At 38.9% G+C, this 6,144-nt stretch overlaps 1 pseudogene; it reads left to right on the forward strand.

The window, feature by feature from the left end:
- Positions 1-3,073: 3,073 nt before the first annotated feature.
- On the forward strand, positions 3,074-5,176 carry LOC132532207 (BCL2/adenovirus E1B 19 kDa protein-interacting protein 3-like; annotated as a pseudogene).
- The last annotated feature ends 968 nt before the right edge of the window (positions 5,177-6,144 follow it).

Here is a 6,144-nt window from a genome sequence, read left to right on the forward strand (position 1 = left end):
TGTGAAAGTTTCCCTTTAAGTTATGATGGGAATCCAGAACAATGCCGTATGGACCCTTGTCTGACTGACGCAGAAAGAAAGCTAGTATTCTGTTTTTAAAAAAATTTTTTAAATATAATTTTAAAGGTTACATTCCATTTACAGTAAATACAAAATATTGGCTATATTCCCTGTGTTGTACAATACATCCCTGAGCCTATCTTTTTTTTTAAACATCTTTATTGGAGTATAATTGCTTTACAATATTGTGTTAGTTTCTGCTGTATAACAAAGTGAATCAGCTATACATATACATATGTCCCCATATCTCCTCCCTCTTGTGTCTCCCTCCCTCCCACCCTCCCTATCGCACCCCTCTAGGTGGTCACAAAGCACCGAGCTGATCTCCCTGTGCTATGCGGCTGCTTCCCACTAGCTATCTACCTTACGTTTGGTAGTGTATATATGTCCATGCCACTCTCTGACTTTGTCCCAGTTTACCCTTCCCTCTCCCCGTGTCCTCAAGTCCATTCTCTATGTCTGCGTCTTCATTCCTGTCCTGCCCCTAGGTTCTTCAGAACCCTTTTTTTTTTTTTTTAGATTCCATATATATGTGTTAGCATACGGTATTTGTTTTTCTCTTTCTGACTTACTTCACTCTGTATGACAGACTCTAGGTCCATCCACCTCACTACAAATAACTCAATTTCGTTTCCTTTTATGGCTGAGTAATATTCCATTGTATATATGTGCCACATCTTCTTTATCCATTCATCTGTTGATGGACACTTAGTTTGCTTTCATGTCCTGGCTATTGTAAATAGTGCTGCAATGAACATTGCAGTACATGACTCTTTTTTTTTTGAATTTTATTTTATTTTTTTATACAGCAGGTTCTTATTACTCATCAATTTTATACATATCAATGTATACATGTCAATCCCAATCTCCCAGTTTATCACACCACCATCCCCACACTCCCGCGGCTTTCCCCCCTTGGTGTCCCTACGTTGGTTCTCTGCATCTGTGTCTCAACTTCTGCCCTGCCAACCAGTTCGTCTGAACCATTTTTCTAGGTTCCACATACATGCGTTAACATACCATACTTGTTTTTCTCTTTCTGACTTACTTCACTCTGTATGACAGTCTCTAGATCCATCCAAGTCTCAACAAATGACCCAATTTCGTTCCTTTTTATGGCTGAGTAATATTCCATTGTATATATGTACCACAACTTCTTTATCCATTAGTCTGTTGATGGGCATTTAGGTTGCTTTCATGACATGGCTATTGTGAATAGTGCTGCAATGAACATTGGGGTGCATGCGTCTCTTTGAACTATGGTTTTCTCTGGATATATGCCCAGTAGTGGGATTGCTGGATCATATGGTAATTCTAGTTTTAGTTTTTTAAGGAACCTCCATACTGTTCTCCATAGTGGCTGTATCAATTTACGTTCCCACCAACAGTGCAAGAGGGTTCCCTTTTCTCCACACCCTCTCCAGCATTTGTTGTTTGTAGATTTTCTGATGATACCCATTCTAACTAGTGTGAGGTGATACCTCATTGTAGTTTTGGTTTGCATTTCTCTTGAGCCTATCTTACACCGAACAGTCTGTACCTCCCACTCCCCCACCCTGGTATTGCCCCTCCCCCTCCCCGCTGGTCACCACTAGTTTGTTCTCTGTATCTGTGGGCCTGCTTCTTTTTTGTTATATTCACTAGTTTATTGTATTTTTTAGATTACACATATAAGTGATATTCTACAGTATTTGTCTTTTTCTGTCTGACCTATTTCACTTAGCATAATGCCCTCCAGGTCCATCCAGGTTGCTGCAAATGGCAAAATTTCATTGTTTTTTTTATGGCTGAGTAGTATTCCATTTATATATATATGTATGCCATAACCTCTTTATCCATTCATCTGTTGATGTACACTTAGGTTGTTTCCATATCTTGGCAATTGTAAATAATGCTGCTATGAACACTGGGTACGTGTATCTTTTTGAATTAGTGTTTTGGTTTTTTTCAGCTTTATACCCAGGAGTGGAATTGCTGGGTCGTATGGTAGTTTTATTTTTAGTTTTTTGAGAAACCTCCATACTGTTTTACACAGTAGCTACACCAGTTTACCTTTCCACCAACAGTGTGAGAGGGTTCTCTTTTCTCCACATTCTCACCAACATTTGTTATTTGTGGTCTTCCTGTTGATGGTCATTCTGACAGGTGTGAGATGATATCTCATTGTGGTTTTGATTTGCATTTCCCTGATGAGTAGTGATGCTCTAGTATTAATTCTTTAAGTTTACTTGAATGCTAGAAAAGTCCCCTCCCTGTGTGACAGCTTCAGGATCATAATCAAGGGGGGAAGAGGGGACTATTGACAAATGATATTGAAAATATCAGTGGTGACTCTCTTGGGGCAGTAGGATTTCAGGTGACTTTTAATATCTTTCTTCATATGTTAAATGATTAGTTGAATTTTAACAGTGAGCCTGAATTGTTTGCACAATCAGAAAGTTATCTGTAAATAAATAAAATTAGAACCTTATTGAACACTCTTTTCACAGATAAGTTCCAGAAAGAATAAAGACAAAAATATGTGAAGCACAACTTTTATATGATTAGAAGGAAATGTACAGATTATCTTCATGACGTTGAGTTAAGCAGAATTTCTTAAGCCAGAAAGTATGAATCGTAAAGGAAAAGACTTAGAAATTTGCATGTAATTTTTCAATGATGCCAAAATTAAAGTTTAGCTTAAAGATTTGATTGAAAAAACAAGCCACAAACTAGGAGAAGATATTTGTAACATGTATTGCAAAGTATCTAAGAAACACAAGGAAATAAAAAGCAGCAAAACAAAACCCCCAGTTTTTAAGAATGGACAAAAAATATGAAGAAGAAGGAGAAAAAGCAAACAAAATCACCAAAATTCACAAAATGTCCTCCTCCTCACTAAGAGAAACACAACTTAAATTAGATGCCACATTATATCCCTCTGATTGTCTACAAAACGTCAAACCGGACAATATGAGACGTTGGAAAGGAAGTGGAGAAGAGGAACTTGCATATTCTACTAGTGGGAGTGAAAATGGATACAATTGTTTTGATGTCAAATTACCAATATCCAGTAAAGCTGAAAATTTACATCCCTTGTGACCTAGAAAGTCCTCCTCTAGAGAAACTTGCAGGTAAGTGCTAAGAGACAGCTACCAAAAGAACAATCTAAAACCCATCAGAGAGAAATAAAAAATAAAGTTTATATGCCCAAGAACATTAAAATAGCAATTTAAAAAATGAACTAGGTCTCTATGTGTTAACCTTATTAACATAGGTCACTAAAACATACCACTAAGAAGAAAAAAGAAACAGGTTGTAGAAAATTTAAACAGTGTGATACAAATTATTTAAAATTTAAAAACCGCTATATATTGCTAATGGATACATATACGCTTAGAGCGGTGTACTGGAGGACACTCCGTGGGGTTGTCTCTGGGGAAAAAAGTGAAAGAAGGCAAAGGAGGAGGGAAGCAAATTGGACTTGAATTTTATTTCAATATTATATTACCTTTATTTTTATTTATTTATTTTTTTCTGTACGTGGGCCTCTCACTGTTGTGGCCTCTCCCGTTGCGGAGCACAGGCTCCGGACGCGCAGGCTCAGCGGCCATGGCTCACGGGCCCAGCCGCTCCGCGGCATGTGGGATCTTCCCGGACCGGGGCACAAACCCATGTCCCCTGCATCGGCAGGCGGACTGTCAACTCACTGTGCCACCAGGGAAGCCCTATATTACCTTTATTAAAAATACTTATAAAGTATATTGCAAAAGATAAAAGTAATGAACTCAAAGTCTCATTCCTGCTTGTCACAGAGCCTGACCAGCTCACCAGAGTCTCAGGTATCCCAGGGTTCCAGGAAGAGAACCTGCAGGGCCCTTGGGTGAAGCTGCACCTCAGTAATGGGAACGGAGCACAGCTCCAGCCTCAATTTCTTGTTTTTTTTTAATTTTAGTTTTTAAAGTTTTTTTGGTATTGAAATATAGATGATTTACAGTGTTTCAGGTGCACAGCAAAGTGATTCAGTTATACAAGTATATATATTCTTCTTCATATTCTTTTCTATTATAGGTTATTATAGTTCACTGTGCTATACAGTAGGTCCTTATTGTTTATCTATTTTATGTATAGTACAATAGTTTGTATCTGTTAATCCCAAACTCCTAATTTATCCCTCTCCCCTCTTCCCACTTTGGTAACCATAAGTTTGTTTTCTATGTCTGTGAGTCTCTTTCTGTTTTGTAAATAAGTTCATTTGTATCATTTTTTTAGATTCCACATATAAGTGATATCATGTGATATTTGCCTTTCTCTGTCTGACTTACTTCACTTAGTATGATAATCTCTAGGTCCATCCATGTTGCTGCAAATGGCATTATTTCATTCTTTCTTCTGGCTGAGTAATATTCCATTGTACATATGTACCACATCTTCTTTATCCATTCATCTGTTGATGGACACTTAGGTTGCTTCCATGTCTTGGCTATTGTAAACAGTGCTGCTGTGAACACTGGGGTGCATTTATCTTTTTGAATTAGAGTTTTCACATTTTCTGGGTATATGCCCAGGCAGCCTCAATTTCTGTTTGCACTTATGATGTGGATCAAATTCTACTGGACGCCCAACATGAACCTAGATGATGTCACCCCCAGTGTCCACTGTGATGACCCACAAGATACTAGTAGTTTCTGAACTAGACACCCACAGTGTTGGAGGAAAAACAGCCCTCAGCCCAAAGATTATATCAAGAGAAGAAATTGAAAGCCTTTTGAAGAAAAACTCAGATTGGACAGTGGATTGGACAAGTCGGTCTGAAAACATCCCCCCCACCCCCGCCTCCAAAAAACTGCCTTTAAACATCTTTAAACACCAAACAAAGCACACAGCCTCTCTCGGCAGGAGGAGCGTGTGTCTTAGGAAGAAAGGGGGCATTTTCTCAGCAGAATTTCTAAGCGTTTTCCTTCCATCTCTGCTGCTCTCACATCACTGGCCAGTGGCTTGGGGATCGTATTGGAAAGCATCTGGCCACCAGTGTCTTTTGATGGAGACTTGGACTCTGGCTGTTGCACACGGTGGAGATTGTCTACTAAAGGCTACACCGAACTCTGCTATTTATTCTTTGCGAAGCAGGAACTAGAAAACCAAGGTGCAAATCAAACTCCACAGTAGAGTTTAGATGCCAAAATGTGTTTGCTTTCACAGTGTAATGGCTTCAACTTCCAACGGATGGGCGACAGGGACGTGTCAGCATTCTGTCAGAGACACCTGCTCAATCTGTTTCAGGCCCCTCATCAGTTAACCTCGTCCTTTGTGCTGAGCTTTTGGGGGCTCTGAGAATCAATGTTAATCTAAGCAAATCTGTGTCTACATTTAAAAAACTAGAAATTGAAGAAAATAAATAAATCTTTGCCAAATCCGTCAGAGATTACTGTATTTGCATGTGGTTTAAAATCAAACCTTATAAAAGCTTTTTGATTAAGCCAGAAAAAAGTAATTTATTTAAAAATAAATATTTGTACTCCCGCCGTGTTACTGGGGACCTTTCAGTCTTGGTTTGGGTGATAATGCCTGGAGTCAGCTGCAGCAGTGGAAGTGACCCTATTTGGGGCTTTTGCTGTTGGAGAGCTGGGAGAGCTCAGGAGGTCAAGAGGCCAAAACAAGAGCATACCCACCCCTCCTGGGACCTTGCTTGGGGCACAGGTGGGGCTTGGTTGGGTGACTGAAATCTTCTCCCAGCTTTGCTGAAGGAAACCAGGCTCTGTGTTGATTCATAGGTGTTAGCAACTGTTTTATTTGTCAATATTCTAAAAATTTATTGAGAACTCTAAATCATTTTTAAAAAATCATCTCTCAACTCAAAGATAAGGCAAAGGTGTATGTAAGAAAAATACAGCTTGTATTTTTCCTCTCTAGATGTCTAGGTCAGTTTAAGTATGTTCAAGTCAAGCATCATAAGTGTTGTGATTAAATAGCTACCTTTCTCAGAAGATTCCTCTGGTTTTTGTAACCTCCCCTCCTGTCTAACAGGCTTAATACAAATTTAGCTTGATAAGTGTGTCTTGGAAATGGAACATTCCACAAGTCCTATGTATTAATCATTACCTG

Source organism: Lagenorhynchus albirostris, chromosome 14 (genome assembly GCF_949774975.1).
Source record: "Lagenorhynchus albirostris chromosome 14, mLagAlb1.1, whole genome shotgun sequence".
Taxonomy (NCBI): domain Eukaryota; kingdom Metazoa; phylum Chordata; class Mammalia; order Artiodactyla; family Delphinidae; genus Lagenorhynchus; species Lagenorhynchus albirostris.